General features: G+C 40.8%; 1 protein-coding gene across 1 annotated transcript in view; it reads right to left on the minus strand.

Annotated features, from left to right (window-relative positions):
• Positions 1-9,845, minus strand: part of LOC117525137 (plakophilin-4-like) — a 237,110-nt gene extending 227,265 nt beyond the window's left edge. Inside the window, exon 1 of the mRNA XM_034186984.1 lies at positions 9,659-9,845. The gene's annotated coding sequence lies outside the window, so the exon portion shown is untranslated. The remainder of the gene's footprint in view (positions 1-9,658) is intronic.
• Positions 9,846-10,303: the final 458 nt, after the last annotated feature.

The raw sequence follows: 10,303 nt of genomic DNA on the forward strand, positions 1-10,303 counted from the left end.
ACATACAAAATGAGAGGGCACTGGCAGTTCAGAATTACTGACTGATAGAGAAGAGAGAGTACTCATGTACCAGAAACAGTTCTTCCTAAAAATTCACCTTTCAACAAAATGTAGGCGTTATTAACTTTTACTATAGCCTCCAAAATGTAGTGTGTGAATGTTTAGATCATTGAATACACACTGAATACTTTGGAGTATTTCCCCAGTATTTGCAGTAGCACCGCGCAAAACAAGAAAAGAAACGGTCAAGAGTACTGTCTGATTAATTTACTTTGATGTCACTGTATCATCTTACTTTGACAGATAAAGAAAAGATAAAAGCTTTGATACTGCACAGTCCATCCACTACAAAACCCATGTGAACCCTAGGATCTGCAAAATGCCATTGTAAATGTCATGTGTTTGAACTGTATTTGTTCATTTTCAAGATCAACAATGCCCTTTTTCAGAGTTAATTTTACTTTGTTGCAATCTTTAAATGCCTTGACATTTAAGATCTGAATCCCCTGCACCTCAGCAGACATATGAGAAAAGGTGAAAATGAGAAATCTGGCAAATCAATTCAGTTTCACACTGGAATAAGCAAAAGCAAGCAGCTTTCTACCAACTTAAAAATGCATGCCCACGAGAAACTGATCACTGACTGAACAATATATTTAAATTCCAAATTAAGCAAGCACTGAAACTTTAAATTACTTAACATTGCCATCTTGCTTTTTTTCTTTTCTTTTTTTTTTCATATTTTAATCAGATCCACTTACGGTACCTCTTCAGTGACATGCTGAGATAAGTGGATTCCTCAACAAGTTCAACACTTTCACTGCATACAGACACACCACTAATGGCTGAGCACAGATTATCTGATCAATATGCCAGGTAAGATGTTACTATTGTTATTTGTTTGATTGTATAGTTCAGTGGTGTCCAAAGACATTCCACAAATGGCCAAGAGGGTGAAGGTTTTCTTTACAACCAGACTTCAGTAGGTGATTTAACTGACGAACTTGTCCCATCTGCTCAGTGATGTTAATCAGTGAAATTACCTACTGAAGTCAGCAGTTGCAAAGAAAACCTGCACCTTCTTGGCTCTTTCAAGAATGTCTTTGGACATGACTGGTATAGCATAATGAAAATTTTCAAAACTCTTGTGGAGAACGTTGGTTTCAGCACATCATAATGTTTGCAAATGTTCTGATGTATAGTGATGCAGAAGTGAACAATTTTGCAGCAGTGCAGTAGAAAAGTTTTGTTCAACAAATTCTAGTTCAAAAAGTCTCCTGTGTTGCTCTGATAACTAAACTACACAGATTCTATGTGTGCATGCAACAGAGTGCAGTGAGTTGCTGCCTGAAGAAAGAAAGCACATTTAATTTTCTGAAGTTTCTGGGTTTTTCAAACAATGAAACTCCTTATTACACTAGGGTTCATGCTTTCCTTTATTCCCAGGACAATTTCTGTGAGGGGAACCCTGCACCAAAAAATAAAATAAAATAAAATAAAACAAAAACAGACTTCTCCTCAAACAAACAATCAGTCACACCACAAACAAACAACTGGCTTACATGCAACAGAAAAATCTCAGAAAACGTACATCAAAGTTCATCAGGAATTGTTGTACAACCCCAATTCCAATGAAGTTGGGACGTTGTGTAAAATGTAAATAAAAACAGAATACAATAATTTGCAAATCCTCTTCAACCTATATTCAATTGAATACACCACAAAGACAAGATATTTAATGTTCAAACTGATAAACTTTATTGTTTTTGTGCAAATATTTGCTCATTTTGAAATGAATGCCGGCAACACGTTTCAAAAAAGCTGGGACAGTGGTATGTTTACCACTGTGACTATGTTTACATGCCATTAATATTCGGGTTAAGGTCAATATTCTGGTTTCTGAATCATTAGGAATAACCCGTTTCCACTGGTGCTTAATTTAGTCTGGCGTTCATGTAATCCTGCTTCGTGTAAAACCCCTCACTACACACTGTATACACTTTTCTCAAACAGGCATTAACATTTTCTCACTTTTCGCTCCTGTGTAAACACACTTTTTTTTCTTCTGGGCAACAAGATTATAAACAGACACAGGCAGAACACAATGCGTGTGCTGTCCCTTTGCTCACTGCCTCTGGGGGTACGGATGCGGGACCCGCAAAGAATCCAAGTCATCAGCTGCGTGTATGTGCGTGCGCGCGCTCGGAGTCAACTCGTTACAGACTGCGAGGGAGGGAGCAGGTGAGGGAGTGAGATCCCTGAACAGAGGCATGAGACGTTATGTTCTGCTGTGAACCATCAGTGCACTTAAGACAGCGAGCGCGGGGCAGAGAGAGGATTTTAACCCGAGTGAACATGTTTTAAAAAAAAACAAAAAACAAACTGTGGAGCTGCCTTTACTCTCTGTACTTTCTCTACATGTGTGGTTCTGATGGCACCGTCCTGTTCACACCATCGTCGTATACTGAACTTATGAGATTACGAGATGAAATTAACGGTCAAATATCCTTAAAACAACCTTGAAAAATGAGAATATATAAATGAACTGAGCAAAAATTACACACACACGGGTTTAAAAAAAGCCTGCTGTGGAGAAGCTGTGCAGAGGCACAGATCCCAAAAAGCTGAACTTTAACAGCTGTTTATTTTCCAGAGGTATGCATTTGTTCAATTTTGAGCTTAATGTAGTGTTCAAGCACAAAACGTGACTGATGAGGAAAAAAAGGATGACTTCATCACACTAAAATGAACTGGAGTCAGAATAAAAATACAAGCTGCTGATTTCTGTTATTTTTCAAAGTTATTATAAGCTGCAGCTATATGTTTTAATTATTTCAAAGTGAGTTACCTCTTATTGTATTCTGATTTATTTATACAAAAAAAAAAAAACATGGGGAGTCTAATCAGCCTGCATTGTTCTGTTCAGTTTATATCAAAGTTTACCTGCACGTTTGTGTATTTTTTTTCCTTCTTTATAAGAGTTTGGTGTTTGCTTCACAAAGTTTTAAAACACAATGAAATGTTCACACTGTTCTTTATAATAGTTCTGTCATTTCAGAAATTCAACAGAAACAACCACAAATCAGAAAAAGTTGGGACTGTAAGTAAAATGAATATAAAAATAAAAATGTTGCACTATTCCCAAAGAAGGGGAAAAAAGAAAAAAAATAGACAATATAATCGTCAATCACAATTATTTGCCTGACAATTAATCGTCTCCAGAAATTCCTAATTGTGACAGCCCTACCGATGCGCGTTTATGTGACCTGATATTCGGGTTAGAAAAGGAGTAACCCAGGGGTCTCATTCGTGTTTTTAAAAAACGGAATATGAGCATATTCGGGTTTTTGCGGGTGTTTACATGGCCGTGCGCAACCAGGTTATTGCTAATATTCCGGTTATGAAAGGGTTATTGGCTGCATGTAAACGCAGTCTGTGTTACATCACCTTTCCTTCTAACAACACTCAATAAGCATTTGGGAACTGAGGACCCTAACTGTTGAAGCTTTGTAGGTGGAATTCTTTCCCATTCTTGCTTGATGTCCGACTTCAGTTTTTCAACAGTCCAGGGCCTCTGTTGTCGTATTTTGCGCTTCATAATGCACCACACATTTTCAATGGGTGGCAGGTCTGGACTGCAGGCAGGCCAGTCTAGTACCTGCACTCTTTTACTATGAAGCCACACTATTGTAACACGTGCAGAATGTGGCTTGGCAATGTCTTGCTGAAATAAGCAGGGACATCCCTGAAAAAGACAAAAAGACGTTGCTTGGATGGCAGCATGTGTTGCTCCAAAACCTGGATGTACCTTTTACCATTGATGGTGCCATCACAGATGTGTAAGTTGCCCATGCCATGGGCACTAACACACTCCCATACCATCACAGATGCAGGCTTTTGAACTTTGCACTGGTAACAATCTGGATGGTCTCTTTCCTCTTTTGTCCGGAGGACACGACGTCCATGATTTCCAAAAACAATTTGAAATGTGGACTCATCAGACCACAGCACACTTTTCCACTTTGCATCTGTCCATGTCAAATGAGCTCGGGCCCAGAGAAGGTGGCGGCATTTCTGGATGTTGTTGATCTGTGGCTTTTGCTTTGCATGGTAGAGTTTTAACTTGCAGTTGTAGAAGTAGCAACGAACTGTGTTAAGTGACAATGGTTTTCTGAAGTTTTCCTGAGCCCACGCAGTCAGATCCTTTACACAATGATGTCGGTTTTTAATACAGTGCCGCCTAAGGGATCGAAGGTCACGGGCATTCAATGTTGGTTTTCGGCCTTGCCGCTTATGTGTAGAAAGTTCTCCAGATTCTCTGAATCTTCTGATTATATTATGGACTGTAGATGATGGAATCCCCAAATTCCTTGGAATTGAACATTGAGAAACATTGTTCTTAAACTGTTGGACTATTTTTTCACACAGTTGTTGACAAAGTGGTGATCCTCGCCCCATCTTTGCTTATGAACAGCTTAGCCTTTTGGGGATGCTCCTTTTATACCCAATCATGACACTCACCTGTTTGCAAATTAACCTGTTCACCTGTGGAATGCTCCAAACAGCTGTTCTTTGAGCATTCATCAACTTTCCCAGTCTTTTGTTGCCACTGTCTCAGCTTTTTTGAAACGTGTTGCAAAATAAGCAAATATTTGCTCAAAAACAATAAAGTTTATCAGTTTGAACATTAAATATCTTGTCTTTGTGGTGTATTCAATTTAATATAGGTTGAAGAGGATTTGCAAATCATTGTTGTATTCTGTTTTTAAATTACATTTTACACAACGTCCCGACTTCAATGGAATTGGGTTTGTACATTTGGATAGTTAACCTCTTTAACAAATGCACTGCCACCCTGAACTTGTCCAGGTATTACCCGGAGGAGTTTTATAGAAGAATACACATCTCCAAGTCAACTGAAGTGGACACCAATTAGGGATGGATACTGATAAGATTTTATTGATATGAATTTCATTATCGATTCCGCTTATCAATCCGATTCCTTATCGATTCCCTTATTGATACCTCTTATGAATTTTCTGTGTACTAAAAGTCAGCTTTACAGGTGTTCTATGTCAACAACATTTTATTGAGTCTTAAAGTAAAGAAATATTAAATTGGTCACTGGATCCTTGATCTCTGGACATAAACAGAAATAAACAAAATCTGTAGTTTTTGTCAAAAGCATTTCCTTTCAGACATTTTGGCATGAATGTCACTCCATACCTCTGAGGTGAAGTCATCCGGCTGCTGCACGTCAGCGCAGGACATCTCATTTTGGGAGGAAAAAAAAAACGCTTTGACTGATTGCAGTTTATTGTTTGTATTACAATGTTTGAAAAGAGGTGTCATTTGATTTAAACAGCGATTTGCTTTCAAGTTATTAATTCCGGCCGGACTCTAACTTGACTCAGCAGACAGCGGTGCTGCATTTGGAGCTGTGCAAACGGAACGGAGGACAATTCTCGTTTCTAACAGGAGTCCCAATTAGTGAATTTAATCTGCACAAAAGTGACTTATGATTGACATATTTTAATGGCTTTGAGAGAGGTTAAGAAGCGGATTTGCCGCTTCTGAAAAGCAGAAAAGCAAAGAACCAACAAAGCAACGGGTCAGAGCGCTGCTTCATCGCTTCAAGCAGAGGTCTCAAACCGGTTCCTGAAAGGGCCGAGAAGGTGCAGGTGATTTCACTGAGTAACATCGCTTTGAGCAGGTGGAATCAGTTAATCAGCGAAATCACCTGCTGGAGTGGGTGGCTGCACAGAAAACCTGCACCCTCTCTGCCCTTTCTGGAACCATTTTGAGACCTCTGGCTTCAAGCTTCAAAGCAGATCCATGCTGCAGAAGCATAGCTGATTACAGACCCGCTGCAGGGTCTGTAATCAACGTAGAGAAATTATCATTTACCCAACAAACATCCTCAAAAACAACGGCTGCTCTGAAGGACTTATAAGGTAATTGTTAAGCAAGAAGGCTATTGATGTCGGTGGATCGAATCATTTCTTGAAGATTCTCGAAAAGAACCGGTTCCCGACACCCAACCTCTAACACTGATTACATAAATCTGTCAACTTGTGTGGAATGCCTTGGTGCGTGGCACAAAGTTGGATATAATGGCTCTTTGTTCCTTTCTGAGAATCATTCATCGTTTTATTTTCTTACTTACACATACAAACACCCACCTACCCCAACCGCCCCAAACATCCATCCATCCATTTTCTTACGCTTTATCCGGAGTCGAGTCGCGGGGGCACCAGCTCAAGCAAAGCCACTCCTGCGATATACGCAAGTGCTTCAGTGAATCAAACTTCAGCTCTGTGCATCTATCTATTAAGGGGCTATGCAGAGAGCTAAAGCACAGGGAGCTGCAATCACACAAAATCCCTTCTACACGATTTGTGGGGAGGCGTGGTTATGTTTCTTTGGGCTTTCAAATGTAACCACCGTAACCAATCAGAAAATAACATTTTATTTTTCTGATTCACTGCTTTATTCAACTAACGCTGGTGTCTCTCTCACTCAGCCGCCTCACTCCAATATTAGCAAATGCCACTCATCTGGCCTTCAAGCTCACATCTCTTCACGCACAACCGGCTGGAGAGGAGGATCACAGGCTCTGTTTTGAGGCTAATGTTTCCCTCTGGTACACCAACACATGCCTCCCAGCAGGTCAAGAGGTCAATGATACACTGGATACAGATGTTAGCAAGCAAGAATTTCTGCACCCCTCGCCCCCACCCCTCTCCCCCTGTCTCTCACCCAGATCCAGAGTGAGCTCCTCCCTTTCATACCCTCCTTCTATCTAGTCACTGTTTTCAACTGGGTGTCAGTTTGTGACCAGAACACCTGATAGTAGACCTGTGGTACTCAACAAGATTCCAAACCATACAAGAGTTCACTAGGGGCTGACATGGTTCCCCCCAGAAGCATGTGTTGGCACCCTGAAAGTTTCCCTGCATCCACAAAACCACAAACTGCCTTGAGTACTGGATGCCAACCACAAACACCAAGTTTTAGTTTTTTGGGTTTTTTTAAGGGAAAAAACATGTTTCTCATCCAGGGACTACTGGAAAACTGGCATGGGGGACACTTTTGGAATTCAATAAAAGCAGTGCTGCAAATTGTCCCAATCATTTTACACAAAACAGTCAAATATTTAATGCCAGTAGACCTACCATGGACACCTTAGAGTAATAGTCTTCTTTCAAGAAACCATGGTCATGCAGACTTTCTGTGAGCAAGTGGCCACTATCAAAGCTACCAGTCTGCACCATACTGAATAAATCAGTGACAGCGTTCGATTTTGTAACAATGTGCCAAACCACAGGTACAGCCACAACACACTTCATCTAAACAATAATGAATGACGTTTTCAGGGTTCCATGCAGGTAAAGCCTGAATAGACCACAGCATGGGCATGCACATCTGTTGATCAACAGATGCTAGTGGACGTCACTGCACATGTTAGAAACCATTTTCTCGGTGATATTTGTGACTGGAGAAACTAAAAAGAAAATGAAAACAGGCACTACTTGGTTTCTGGGATGAGAAACATGTTTTTATACTTTGCCTAAATGACTATGACTTCCATGACTATGACTTCCAGGTTTATAACACAATGTGAAAATGGTCCATGTGTTAGAAGTTAGTCCACATCTCTTGACCAAAGGTATCAGTGCAAATCATCTATACAAGAATATGACTGATACAGCCTCGTCGTCAACACACCTCACATGCGGCTGCCATAATGAAGTATTTACACATCAATGTACACTTTAGCAATCAATCAAACATCAAAAGAGACCATGGGGAAGGAGTGCATCATTTACAGATGCACAAATAGGGATACAGACAGACTAAAAGTCCTGACCTTTCACAGAATTGGGAACTAGGCACCAAAGGAGCGTGATTTTGTTGTGAACACTTGATTGAACGTATGTTTTCTATCACAAATGTTCTTTCATACAATTAGGCCTAATTTTATTTGTAGTGAATAATAAGCCTCTTTCATTTACATGTCCACTTTCAGCATACAGATGTAGTCAAATGCAGACTCCAAATAAATAAATAAGAATCTTTACATAACTGTCGGCCTCTGAGCATTTGTAATTTCTCATTGCCGTTGGGCCAAATAAAGCCGGTCTCCAGATCACATATGTGTAGATGTGCCCGAAATCCAATCTCAACCAGTTTGTCAGGTCAGGGTTCTATTTCTCCATTCTGTGTTTCAGTTGTGAATTTCGCGCCGTCTGGCAGTCCATGACTCACGTGAGAGTTCGGTTTCAGCAAAGTTCTGGTGTCAGGAGCTCAGCACTCACTGTAAACGTATCTCGTGAAGTACGGACAATAAGACAACATTGGGGCACAGCAGAAGTCCATCACAGGTACTACACCACCTCCAGATAACCCTCTCAACTTGGGAGTGTATAATCATCATAATTGCCCGTGAACTCGCTAAATTAACGTCATCCATATCCTCGCGCTGCCATTGTTTACATGCGCTGTGAAACAGCGGAGCTCTGCTGGCACCACGGTGCATTCTGGGAAGCACAGGCAGCTGCCAGGGGCATTATGGGAAACTCTGAAACACTGAATGAGACTTTTGTGTGAATCAGGAAGGCTCCCCTACCACACCTCAGCTTGATGAGGTATTGTTGCAAAGCTTTGATGAACACCATGATGTATGTTGAAACATCAAACATAATTTTATCCATTAAAAGATTTGTTGACTATCAAATGCAAACAATGGCATATTTGGCTGTTCCATTTTGGTTCCAGTGTCATGCACATGCTCAAAAATGACATCACTTCCGAGACCCCCAAATTCTTCTATAGCCTCATCCTTGTGTGAATTGTGTACAGTGCAATTGACAACTTCACTATTGATATGCATGATAAAAGTCAAAAATTATAAAATGCACAAAACACTTGAACTGCCTCTCCTAGATATCAAAGCATGGCATGAAATGTGAACATTTCACCAAGACTAAACGGATGCATGTTAAAATGCCTGGTCATTAAGACCTGGTGCCAAGCAAAACATGCACAGTGAACATTCATCACTGTACACCCCTACGTACGTGTTAAAAAGAGTTGTTTGGCCTTGGACGCTGGAGAATAAAAAGTGTACAGTCATAGATAACGCCCTGAGTCAAAATGCAGATGTCTGTCATTAAATATGGCGTAGTGTGAACCCAGAGACTGAACGTGACCAAAGGTAAGCTTATCTTGTGGGAGTAGAGTCTCTCTCCGCCCCTGGGCGACCTCGCATTCCAAAGATTCCCACATTATAAACTTACCTGCCCTTTCCTTCACCACTCGGTTAGACGTTTCCAAGCACGACCCCAGCGAATACTGACTGGATTGAGTTTGAAATAATAGTTTCTGTACAAGTTTAGATGGCGCGTGAAGGACTCTTAAAGGTCTGCGCAACTACGGTCACAAGGAAAAGATTAACATAGTTATATTATCTCCTTCTGGGGAACAACATAAAAAGGTTTGTTGGAGGGGAAAAAATGCACGTTTAAAAAAACTTAACTAAAAATTGCTTTTTGCTCAATTCAACGCTGAATTCAAGCAAGAGTCCACACACGGTTTAGCGCCCTGGTGCTTTGATATTTCCCCCCCGAACTAGTTAGTTAAAAAAACTGTTCAGTACCTTTAGAGCTGTTGTTGCTCTGGCTGGGCTGCGGCTCGTTTTCACATTGGACCGTATAACTTCAGCGGGTATGTCCCGTGGTTTAATCCCATACATGTGAAAGAGTAAAACTCGTCTCCATACGCGAAAAGGAGGAGGAGAAGAAGACCACCTCCTCTTCTGCCTCCTGCTTCCAGCACTCCAGCACCGCGAGCGGGCATGACGTCACCGGTAATGTGGGAAAGCATTCCGCACTCCTGATTGGTCCAGATGGTTGAAGGGGGCGTTCCCTTGTAGGTTAGGTACTGTTGAATGGACCAATGAGACCAAGAGACAAGTTTCCTTGGTTACAAATTTTGTCAACCTTCTCGATGAGCTAGGACGGAAAGGTAAGTAATGTGTTTTCAAAATGATGTGATGAATTGGAATCGATACAGAGCGAAAGATTGTGAAAGGGTGACAAAAAGGTAGGGTTTAACGGGTATCAGATTTAATCCGCACAAAAGGAGCTGCTTATTTAACTCAAGAACTTCCAATGACTTGAACTGTGCTTTTTTTCTTTGAGCTTTTCTGAACCATTGTATCGGTTCATGCCTCGAAGGCTTGTTGAGGACATCTGCTGGCGCAATAGTGGAAAAAAAAATTACACGTTTACTACATCCTAAT

The sequence above is a fragment of the Thalassophryne amazonica genome, chromosome 14, assembly GCF_902500255.1.
Source record: "Thalassophryne amazonica chromosome 14, fThaAma1.1, whole genome shotgun sequence".
Classification (NCBI taxonomy): domain Eukaryota; kingdom Metazoa; phylum Chordata; class Actinopteri; order Batrachoidiformes; family Batrachoididae; genus Thalassophryne; species Thalassophryne amazonica.